A 12,671-nucleotide genomic window follows, 5' to 3' on the forward strand; every position below is an offset into this window, starting at 1 on the left:
CTAACTTCTTCTTAGAATGGCACGGTGGCGTAGTGTTTAGTGCAGCATATCATGCTCATCCCCGTACAGTGTTTGATCTTATTTGATATGCTGTATTAATCCCCGAGGGCAAGTGGTCTTTTCACATGACGTTTGGGGGGTCAGAGCGCAGTGACCGCAGCCCTGGAATAATTTTCAGGTTAAGGGCCTTATCCACATCAGGCTGGCATAAACGTGCGTGTTAACGGGCACCAAACTCCCCGTTGGACCGGTGTGGGTGTTCGAGGGTCGTCCAGAGTAAATGGTGCAGAAATTAGGGTTGCTTCGGTAAATGGATTCACATAAATGTTTAGATTGAGTGTATGTATGAGACACAATTCAATCTGAGATTCATTCTTACTGCATGCAGGTTTTGTTTATATTCATTTATATTGTTTCGTTTCATTTAAACTTCAAATAGGTTATACTAGTTAATTATGTGATGCGTAGTTAATGACATTAATTAGTCCTTAAGGGTGTTGCCCCTTTCATGATTTTTTTAAAACTAAAGTTTATAAAGTCTGAATAGTGTCCAGCATTATTGCATTTTTAAATTGCTTAACCCCTCCAATTTTTTTAGGATTAAAAAAGTCTGCTTTCCCCAAACAACACGGTGTATCTTTAAAAGGTGTCTATTTGTATATCTTGTGCAAGTCTGAAGTCTAAATCTACAACCATTAGCAGCTGTCCGGGTTATAATACACAAAACAAGCAGGCTATTTATGGAAGTCTTAAAAACATTTAAAAATATACGGTGTGTTTTGTGTTTCTTTAAGAAGTTGTAAGGAAACAACTATAGTTGTAGCTTGTAGTGTCAATAAGGAAAAGAGACTTTAATCTGGTTACGACCTCTTCTATAATCCGATTAAAGAAGCCTTAGTGTAATGCGGTCATGTGTCAGACAAAGTCGTGGGGCGCAGACTCAACATTATGGCCGCATCTGCTTTACATTTGTACGTCTAACCGTCACCTACAGTGAGACTTGTGCAAAGTCTTTCTAAATTAAAGAGTATAATGCAGCACAGGGCTCTTCAATTAGTTCTGAATCAGGGACAGATTATTATAATGATGCTAGTAGTCAAGAGGCCATACATTTTGTTCTCAGATTTTTAGTTCCATCCATCCATTATCCTACCCGCTATATCCTAACTACAAACTATAATTAAATATAATTCTATAACCGTCTTTTCATCTTTGCTAATATCTGATGTAGCAATGCTGATGTAGCGCTCTATTGTCCAATGTAAGCTTGAAATGGAGTAGCACATTAATACTGAAAGCACAAGGCTAGAGCTCGAAGTCTGTGTTGAAGTTAGGGTGAGTAGTGTTAACTTGTACTCCTCCATCGCTGATAAGTGCACAGGAAACACACAGGCTTCTTTTCCAGCTGGAGCAAACATATACCTTTCAGTCCACTTCATGTTAGATTGCCTGTTTCCTGCATGACCTTCAATCTCTTTTAATGTAGAACATGACAGTGGCATTGGGACCAGGTAGCTAAGCTAGCTATGTGGACAGAATATGCGGGAAATGACAGAAATGAATTATTTGCAGCAGCTTGCATTAGCAAGAGTTTGCTTTTGAGTTTCGATTAATGCTGCTGTTAGCACAGATACAATGGGACAACCTGGAATAACAGATGTGTTTTATCGGTCTGATATGCATCTATATGAAAAAATCTAAATTTTGTTTTTGATTAGATGGAAAGAACCAATCAAAGGGCCATTAAACATCAAACTAATTGCTGCTTCCGGCGAGTTTGCTCATTCTCCCTTTGCGTAGTACTTGTGTTTCCACATCCCACAAACATGGCAGGTTAGCTTTATTGGCCGCTTGTAACCTACCCAACGCCAGTGAGAACCTTTGTGAGTGTGCCATATGATGAATTGCAGTCCCGTTCAGGGTGTGTTTCCACCTTCTGAGCGATACTTCTCATGGTCAAAGTAAACTTTATTGCAGGGTTGCAGCTAAAATAGTCTCAAACGAGACAAAACATGTTAATTTATGACAAGAATTTAAAGTTTTGCTTCTGTTAGTGACTGGCACCACAATGTTCTTTTGCTGGATAGATATTTGGTCATATTTTATCTGCTGTTGCTTAAAAACATTGACCTCTTTACTACCATCCCCCTGCACTGCCAGTCGCACACACAGAGTTAACTTGTCATTAATATGTAGGCCTGGCACACACAGTCTGTTGTGTGTGTAAAAGTGTCCAGGAAAGGCACTTTAACCTCTAAGGCTCTTTTTGTATTGGTGGACAAGTTAATACTGGAAATATCTAAACTGTTAGCCTTGAGTCACACACATGTCCTGCAAAGCATTCTCTCAGCACAGATAAACTCAAATATAAAGCAAGAATATCTCAACAGTGGCCAAGGCCAGCTACCTCAACTTCAGTACCTTACCAGGGGCTAGAAACTGCTCTGGCATCTCTGCTGGGATTCACTTACGGGTCTTCAGATTGCATCCCCTGAAAGGGCTACACTTCAGAATACCCCAGCAAAGGCCAGGAATGTCTACTCCTGTCGGGAGTTTGTATCCCGATGGCTACCTTTGAAAGGGCTACACAGTTCAACAGAAGCCGAGGGCTGATCACGACCCCTGACAGTATGTAACCTAAATGGACACGGCTCATTTTATTTACAATCATTGGTCATTGCTTAATGTCTGTAAACAAGAAGACAACTTTAGCAATCCTTAAACTGTTTTAATTATTAATTGTATATATTAATTATTTGAAAGAGAATCCAGGTGTAAATGTTAGATATGAAAGCATACAACCTGAACAGTTCAAATCAGTCACACAGCAAGCTTTGTTTCAGGTGGCTATGGCTTTGGTTGTTGCAGTCTTTGATTTCTTAAACCAGGCAGTCTGTAGTTGGCAACGTCAGACCAAGTTGTCATCTCTTTGGCAGTCGATTCTCTCTCTCCTCCTAGTCTTGGCAATTATGATGTCTCTCTGGCCTGGTGCCGTTTTAAAATCCTTTGAATTTATAGTCTTTTTCAGTTAAATCATAATTGTTCCATATCAAAATCCATAGGATCCATGGGTTCTGAAGACTTGCTTTGTTTTGTTCTAAACTAGATTGAAAAGGCAAATAAACAACCGATTATATTTAATAGAACTGTATTGTTATTTATTTAGCAGATGGCTTTATCCACAGCAACTTACAAAGCATGTTTAGTTTACCATATTTTCCTCTTCATCTCTTAAAAGTAGAATGAGTTTCAATGTGTTTGATCAGTGTTCTGCATTCAGCTTATTCCTGCACCTCCTCCTCAGTCGGACCCTTTTTCGTTCAGATCTTCTTTTACTTCATCTGTCCACCTTTGTGTCAGCCTCCCTTGCTTTCTCTTCCCATGTACTTTCATTTCCATCGCTCTTCTTTTAATTGTCTTTGCTCATCACGTGTCCCTAACACTTCAGCCTACTTCCTGTACTTTCTTAGATAGCTCTCATTCTTTTGTTGTACCTCTGATTGTATTATTTTTTCTTCTGCCCTTTTTTTGTAACTCTGCACATCCATCTCAACATTCTCATTTCCTCCACATCCAGTTTTTTCTCCTGCGCTCCCTTTACTGGCCATGTCTCCGCTCCATACATCATCATTTGTTACACTACTGTCATAAAAGCCTTACCTTTAACCTTCTCCTTGATTTTTTGAACACACAATACTCCTAATATGTTCTTCCAATTGTTCCATCCATTCTGCACTCTTCGTTATCTCTGCCTCAAATTCTCCATCTTGGACTGCCACTGATCCTAGGTGTTTATTATATATTTTCAATAGCTCTCTCTGCAGGCTTACTTCTGAATCCAGATCATTATTAAACCTCAAATATTATGCCGCCTTGTCTAGAAGGTGTCCAGGTAGGTGGTCTCAGGATTACGTCTTTGTTTTTTCCAGGTGATGTGGTCCTGCGGCCTTCATCGGTCTGTGACCGGACTGGGGTGGTTTGCAGACGAGTGTGAAAGGCTGAGATAATGATCAGCACCTCTAAGTCCGAGCTCATGGTTCTTGGACGGAAAAGAGTGGGGTGCCCTCCATGTATTGGAAAAGGGGCCCTTCCTCAAGTAGAGTAGTTTAAGTATCTCTGGATCTTGTTCACGAGTGAGGGGAACAGGAAGCAGGAAATGAACAGGGAGATTGGAGCAGAATCCACAGTAAAGTGGATGTTGTACTGGTCAGTTGGGGTGAAGAGGGAGCGGAGCTGAAAGGCGAAGCTCTCAATTTACTGGTCAATCTACGTTCCTGTTTTCACCTATGATCACAAGCTGTGGGTAATGATGGAAAGAACTCGAACAAGTAATAAGTGTTGGAACGGAGTTTCCTTCTCAGTGTATCTGGGCTCAGCCGTAGAGATAGGGTGAGGAGAGCAGACATTCAGGAGGAGCTCAAAGCAAAGCTGCCACTCCAACACAAAAAAGGAGCCATCTGATTAGGATGCCTCCTGGATATCTCTCTGCGGAGGTGTTTTGGGCAGTGTCCAAGTGGGAATAGAGCTCAGAATAGACCCAGGACACATTGGAGAGATTATATCTCACTACTGGCCTGGGAATCCCCATGAAGGAGGTGGTGGGTAAAGGGGATGTCTGGGCATCTTTGCTCAGAGTGCTGCCCCCACAATCTAGAGCTGGATAAGCATCAGAAAATGGATGGACAGTGCTTTGTTTTCTTCCTGTTTATCTTCTGGAGCCCTTCCTCATCATTTATTTCTTCCTTTCTGGTGCTACACAAGACAGCGTCATCAGCAAATTGCATGCATTGGGGTGATTGGCCTTTTATCCCACGAGTCAGCAAATACATAACCAGATCAAACAGGTAAGGGCTTAAAAATGATCCCTGGTGTAAGCCTACTGTAACTAGGATCTTTTTTTACCTGATGCTGCTTCCATCTAGGGTTCTCATTTCCTTGTTCATATCCCGTAAAATCGGCACGTGTTTCTCTGGTGCCACCTACTCTGTCATGCTCCTCCAGACATTTTGATGTGACACCCTATCATAAGCCTTCTTCAAATCAATAAACAACTTATGCAAGCCTTTCTGTTTTTCTCTGGGCTTCTCTATGAGCTCTCAGTGCAAAGACTGAGTCAGTAGTTTCTCTGCCTGACATAAAACTAAACTGCTCCTCCCCAGTGGTGGTCTATTTCTTAAAAATTCTCTCTATAGCCCTCTCCCAGATTTTCATCGTGTGTGACATAAGCTTTAGTCCTCTATAGTTTCCACAATCCTAAATATCTTTCTTCTTCTTATAAATGGGTACAATCACACTGTCCTCCTCTCTTCTGGTATTTTCTCCTGTTCAAAGATCATCTGCTATAGATCCCACAGTGCATTTGCTCCCTCTTCTCCTAAAGTCTTCCACTGGTATTTCATCCAGTACTGTTGCCTTTCCATTCTTCATTATTATCAGTGTCTCCTTATTCTTGGCACTAGCCCTTCATTTGGAACTTCATCCCCTTGGGTTTTCTTTATTCAACTGCTTTTTGAAGTGCTCCTTTCATCTCTTCTTGATCTTATAATGTTCACTCAAAACCACACTTTGCTCATCTTTAATCTAAAAATCATTCTCTTCCCATCTCTCTTTTTCCTCCAGTTATTCTTACACCTTCTCCAAAGACTGTGCTCTTACCACTTTCCTGTTTCCCCGCTTGTTTGTCTTGCTCCCTCCCTGATTGATACCATTCCTTCTCTGTCTCCTCCTTAGCCTCTCTTTACCCAGGTGGTCTGTTTTGTTTATTTTTCTGTAGCTCAGTGAATCTTGAACAGACACTCATCTGGTCTTCTTCCATCTACTTTGTCTGATTTCACACTAACGGTGTACTTAATTAGATTCCAAAGCTTATTTTCTGTCTTCCTTTGCATGAATACGCCTTTGTATGCAGTGATGCACATACAGAGCCTGTAGAACTTGTATACCCCTTGGACTTTGGCATGTTTTGTTGCCTTACAACTCTTAATGATTATTTTGATAACAATCATCAGGAACAGAATGTTAAATGTCAAAGTGAAAACATCCATCCAGCCATGATCCAACCCGTTATATCCCAACTACAGGGTCACGGGGGTCTGCTGGAGCCAATCCCAGCCAACACAGGGTGCAAGGCAGGAAACAAACCCCAGGCAGGGCGCCAGCCCACCGCAGGGCACTCACACACCCACACACAGCACACACCAGGGACAATTTAGAATCGCCAATGCACCTAACCTGCATGTCTTTGGACTGTGGGAGGAAACTGCAGTACCTGGAGGAAACCCACGCAGACACGGGGAGAACATGCAAACTCCACGCAGGGAGGTCCTGGGAAGCAAACCCGGGTCTCCTAACTGCAAGGCAGCAGCGCTTGCCCACTGCGCCACTGTGCCGCCCCAAAGTGAAAACAAAACTTTACAAATTAATCTAAGTTTATGCACTTAGGGTTTTCTGGAATTATTGCTCCTAAATAACATACCCAAAAATAAATGGCTATTACTTATTTATGATAATAAAGGAGCTGCAACTGGATAAAGAGTATCAAGCACAACGCTTCAAATTTTTAAAATAAAGCATTTACTGTATGTGATTTTGTTTACACCAATATCAACTAAATAAAACACAAAAAAAAAAAACAGGATTATAGAGTTCATAACCAAGACATTTTATGATGCACAACTCTAGAATCAAGCTTCTTTTGTGCCCCAGTCTGTCTGCTGTTTGGCACAAGGTGTCCCTTTGTTTGAAAATATTTAGTCTCTTTAAACAGTCTCTCAAACCTAATATTACAATTGCAGTTATATTTTTTAATTTTATAGGAGTACACGCAAACACTTTTTGTCACAGTAAAGCAACAAGTAAACAGCTGGTTGTGGTTTTTTTTTCTTGCCAGTCCTTGGAACAATTTCGTTTACCACTAGACACTGGGGAAGCTTACATTTCGTACAATAGATTGGTTTTCTGTGCTGCAATTCATCTGTCTTCTCCTGCCCTAAAAAAGGTTTATTTATTTAATTTTCTTGTTGTTGCTTTTGTCTTGTATTTCATGTGTGGAATAAACTAATACATACATTAGTGCTGAGCGGTATACCAGTTCATACCAAAAACAGTTTTTTATTTTTGTTATGATATGGATTTTTCTTATACCGGAACACCGGTTTAAATAGCCTAAACAACATTCAGAACGTGGCGCAGCGGGGAACTGTTTAAGGGGGGGCCTTTTTCACTGCTGCACCGCTAAATACACATGTAACGGAGTACATGTGTTAGTGGAGGTATTGAGCGGTGAAAATGGACCGAGAACATTCCGAAACGGAAGCTGTAGCAGACGATAACGTTGAACATGATGACACAGAAGAACTTTTGACGAAAAAAGGTGCCGTGTCTGTTGTCTGGAGATACTTTGGTTTTAAAAGGTCGGATGTGGACCATTATGTTCAAATGTGTGAATACTATTTCTATACTACTGGATAATACTGCAAGCCAAGTTGTACTTGTTTTATTTTATTTTTTTTTCAATACTGTGTAATGTACCTGGTTACTGTGTAATATTGTGACGGTGCCGGTCCCACTCCCCTACAGACTCCCTCTTCCCACATGGGAGTCTGTTGAACCAACACCGTCGATAGTTATGACCGAGATGAGTTGAGAAATCTCATTGAAGCCAGGGGATGTTGGAAAGTGCTCAAGTGCTTTTGTTAAAAACAGTCAAAGTAAAACCAAAAGTGTCCGTTGTACAGTGTTCAGAAAAATACAGTACCCAAATAAATAGCAAATCCATAAAGCCAGTGAAAGCATGGGGATTAAAATCCATAATAAAGAAATCCATTAAAATGCCACCTCTCTCCTCGCCCGATCACAGCACACCACCTTCTGTCTCCACGGCTCACCCTTCACTGGCGTTGCTGGCGGAGACTTTGCAGCACGAACTGCTCTCTGCCAACTCCTGTCTTGGCTGCCGCCACACTGCGCAACCAGACTCTCCGAGGTCGGCACACCTCCTGTTTTCCTTTGCGCTCACTCAGTCGATCCTCCGATCCATTGGGATGTCTTGCATTTCGCTCGCCCCACTCTACACGCTTAGTCAGTGGGGTGAACCAGCCCCTAGATCGCCTCAGCCTGCGCTCCCTCACGGAGCCCCAGCTTGTGTTGCCTTCTCCTTCCTGATGTCTGGATCGTCTCCCATGACTGCCTTTTCCCTTCTTTAACCTCCTTGTGTTCTACCTTTTTTCCTTTTTCCTTCCCCCTATCCTGCCGGCCCATAAATATATGTCTCCGTGGGCGCAGCGTCTTATTCACACGCCGCAGTAAGCCGATGAAGCAATTGAGAACGATTGGGTGCAACTCGACCAATCACCTCATCAACTCCCCGCAGTCGTGCAGTTGCGCCCACAGAGGCGGACACGGTGAACTGGATTTAAAAACAGACCATATATTTTTTTTGAAGCTGCAGACCCCCTATACCACAAATAGCATTAGAAATGCAAGTTGCAGTTTTATTATTTATGTACAGTGGGGCAAAAAAGTATTTAGTCAGCCACCAATTGTGCAAGTTCTCCCACTTAAAAAGATGAGAGAGGCCTGTAATTTTCATCATAGGTATACCTCAACTATGAGAGACAAAATGAGAAAAAAAAAATCCAGAAAATCACATTGTCTGATTGTAAAGAATTTATTTGCAAATTATGGTGGAAAGTAAGTATTTGGTCACCTACAAACAAGCAAGATTTCTGGCTCTCGCAGACCTGTAACTTCTTCTGTAAGAGGCTCCTCTGTCCTCCACTCGTTACCTGTATTAATGGCACCTGTTTGAACTCGTTATCAATATAAAAGACACCTGTCCACAACCTCAAACAGTCACACTCCAAACTCCATTATGGCCAAGACCAAAGAGCTGTCAAAGGACACCAGAAACAAAATTGTAGACCTGCACCAGGCTGGGAAGACTGACTCTGCAATAGGTAAGCAGCTTGGTGTGAAGAAATCAACTGTGGGAGCAATTATTAGAAAATGGAAGACATACAAGACCACTGATAATCTCCCTCGATCTGGGGCTCCACGCAAGATTTCACCCCGTGGGGTCAAAATGATCACAAGAACGGTGAGCAAAAATCTCAGAACCACACGGGGGGACCTAGTGAATGACCTGCAGAGAGCTGGGACCAAAGTAACAAAGGCTACCATCAGTAACACACTACGCCGCCAGGGGCTCAAATCCTGCAGTGCCAGACGTGTCCCACTGCTTAAGCCAGTAGATAGATAGATAGATAGTACAGTACATGTGCAGGCCCGTCTGAAGTTTGCTAGAGAGCATTTGGATGATCCAGAAGAGGATTGGGAGAATGTCATATGGTCAGATGAAACCAAAAAGAACTTTTTGGTAAAAACTCTACTCGTCGTGTTTGGAGGAGAAAGAATGCTGAGTTGCATCCAAAGAACACCATACCTACTGTAAAGCATGGGAGTGGAAACATCATGCTTTGGGGCTGTTTTTCTGCAAAGGGATCGGGACGACTGATCCGTGTAAAGGTAAGAATGAATGGGGCCATGTATCGTCAGATTTTGAGTGAAAACCTCCTTCCATCAGCAAGGGCATTGAAGATGAAACGTGGCTGGGTCTTTCAGCATGACAGTGATCCCAAACACACCGCCCGGGTAACGAAGGAGTGGCTTCGTAAGAAGCATTTCAAGGTCCTGGAGTGGCCTAGCCAGTCTCCAGATCTCAACCCCATAGAAAATCTTTGGAGGGAGTTGAAAGTCCATGTTGCCCAGCGACATCCCCAAAACATCACTGCACTAGAGGAGATCTGCATGGAGGAATGGGCCAAAATACCAGCAACAGTGTGTGAAAACCTTGTGAAGACTTACAGAAAACGTTTGACCTCTGTCATTGCCAACAAAGGGTATATAACAAAGTATTGCGATGAACTTTTGTTATTGACCAAAAACTTTTTTTCCACTATAATTTGCAAATAAATTCTTCAAAAAGCAGACAATGTGATTTTCTGGATTTTTTTTCTCATTTTGTCTCTCATAGTTGAGGTATACCTATGATGAAAATTACAGGCCTCTCTCATCTTTTTAAGTGGGAGAACTTGCACAATTGGTGGCTGACTAAATACTTTTTTGCCCCACTGTATATAGCTTAGCTTGAAGCAAGGTCCATATTAATGCAATTTGCCTTAATGATGGTTCAGTTGGTAAAGATGTCATCACCAAGTTGCACTTGTTTTATTTTATTTTGGTGAATACTGTGTAATGTACCTGGGCTTGAAGTTTTGAAGTAATAGTATTATCACTGGAAGTTGCACTATTATTTATTTTGTTATTGTTTATTAGTTTAAATATTATGCAGTTTATTGATGGTAAAGTTGTTTAAAAAGTCACTTTAATGTGTCAGTCAGAGATTGTTAACATTAACAGAAAGTGTAGTTGGTTTACAAAAATATTTACCTTTTGTTCCTTTTCTAAGACATGTTCAGTGCAATACAACTTTTGACAAGCACCTCTGGATATTTTACTAAATCTAAATGCCTCTTTGGATGGTTGACAATATGTTGTCAAAATTTTAGTTAATAAAATGGTTCTATATTTTGACTGCAATTGTCATGCAATGTGATTCCTTCTCTTCATTAGTGCCCCCCTCCTTGAAAATTATCACTTTATGCAAACCTGTATTAATACTTGTGTGCACATTAAAATGTTTGTTTGTACAATGTACAATTCTCATGACAGTGGAATAGGTTATTCTTAGCCAGTCTACTGCAGTAATTGCAGTGGAAAATGTGGTTAACATCTACTCATGCATTAGGGAAAAAAAATACTGTCGAATACCGAAACCGGTACAATTTTGAAAAATACCGTGATATAGAATTTTGGCCATACTGCCCAGCACTAACATGCATGCGTTTTCATACCAGCTTCTTCCAGTGCTGGGTTACATGGATGGATACAGTCCCTTTGCTGGCATCCCAGGGCACAGTCATACAGACACATACACCTAAACCAGTGTTTCTGTGCCACTTTAAAGTTGCAAGGGGCTGTCACCAGCGCATGAGGATAGGAGACTTGTTCATGGTATAATCTGCCCATTTTCCCTGTGATGCCACTGAAATGATCGACACATACTTGTAAGACTATTTATCCTGTTTCTAATTCTGATTTAATTCAGCCCCCCCACCCCCAAACCTGGCCACCCCAGCCACAGTTTCATTCTATTTTCTTTTGTAATTGCACTCTTTTCCCTGGGGTGGTTTCGTTGGTGGGGTAGCCGGGGATGAAGCGAGCACAATTCGAAATGGGATAAAAAATACTGCATGGCATTCTCTATCCCTTTTGGTGGTGAGGTGATTATACTGTGAACAAGTTATTAGCTGAAACTTATTTTTTCTTCCCCTCATATGCTTGCAATGCAAGTGGCACAATACAGTGACATTTGAACGGGCAGGCTGGCACATGAAAGTTCAAGAAGCTGTAGTGGCAGTAAACAGTCTTTGCAACATAAAGAAATAACTTTCCAAATAAATGAAAGAATGGAAGTGACCATAATTGTGCCTCGTTCCGTTATTATTGTCTAGTTGTCTATAGAACAGAGACAATGGTTCACATCTGTGCATCAGCATTCAGTAATGTCAATAAGGAGGGGCACTTGGCAATAGCCTTTCAAGGTGAATCCACCCAAAAGAAGATGAACAAGATACAGTGTATCTGGAAAGTATTCACAGCGCATCACTTTTTCCACATTTTGTTATATTACAGCCTTATTCCAAAATGGATTAAATTCATTTTTTTCCTCAGAATTCTACCCACAACACCCCATATTGACAACGTGAAAAAAAGTTTACTTGAGATTTTTGCAGATTTATTAAAAATAAAAAAATTGAGAAAGCACATGTACATAAGTATTCACAGCCTTTGCCATGAAGCTCAAAATTGAGCTCAGGTGCATCCTGTTTCCCCTGATCATCCTTGAGATGTTTCTGCAGCTTAATTGGAGTCCACCTGTGGTAAATTCAGTTGATTGGACATGATTTGGAAAGGCACACACCTGTCTATGTAAGGTCCCAGAGTTGACAGTTCATGCCAGAGCACAAACCAAGCATGAAGTCAAAGGAATTGTCTGTAGACCTCCGAGACAGGATTGTCTCGAGGCACAAATCTGGGGAAGGTTACAGTAAAAAATCTGCTGCTTTGAAGGTCCTAATGAGCACAGTGGCCTCCATCATCCGTAAGTGGAAAAAGTTTGAAACCACCAGGACTCTTCCTAGAGCTGGCCGGCCATCTAAACTGAGCGATCAGGGGAGAAGGGCCTTAGTCAGGGAGGTGACCAAGAACCAGATGGTCACTCTGTCAGAGCTCCAGAGGTCCTCTATGTAGAGAGGAGAACCTTCCAGAAGGACAACCATCTCTGCAGCAATCCACCAATCAGGCCTGTATGGTAGAGTGGCCAGACAGAAGCCACTCCTTAGTAAAAGGCACATGGCAGCCTGCCTGGAGTTTGCCAAATGGCACCTGAAGGACTCTCAGACCATGAGAAAGAAAATTCTCTGGTCTGATGAAACAAAGATTGAACTCTTTGGTGTGAATGCCAGGCGTCATGTTTCGAGGAAACCAGGCACCGCTCATCACCAGGCCAATACCATCCCTACAGTGAAGCATGGTGGTGGCAGCATCAT

At 41.8% G+C, this 12,671-nt stretch overlaps 1 protein-coding gene across 1 annotated transcript in view; it reads left to right on the forward strand.

Moving 5' to 3' along the window:
- The window catches only part of bbs4 (Bardet-Biedl syndrome 4), a 69,480-nt gene that overhangs the window by 350 nt on the left and 56,459 nt on the right, over positions 1-12,671 (forward strand). The window lies entirely within an intron of this gene.

Source organism: Erpetoichthys calabaricus, chromosome 17 (genome assembly GCF_900747795.2).
Source record: "Erpetoichthys calabaricus chromosome 17, fErpCal1.3, whole genome shotgun sequence".
Taxonomy (NCBI): Eukaryota; Metazoa; Chordata; class Cladistia; order Polypteriformes; family Polypteridae; genus Erpetoichthys; species Erpetoichthys calabaricus.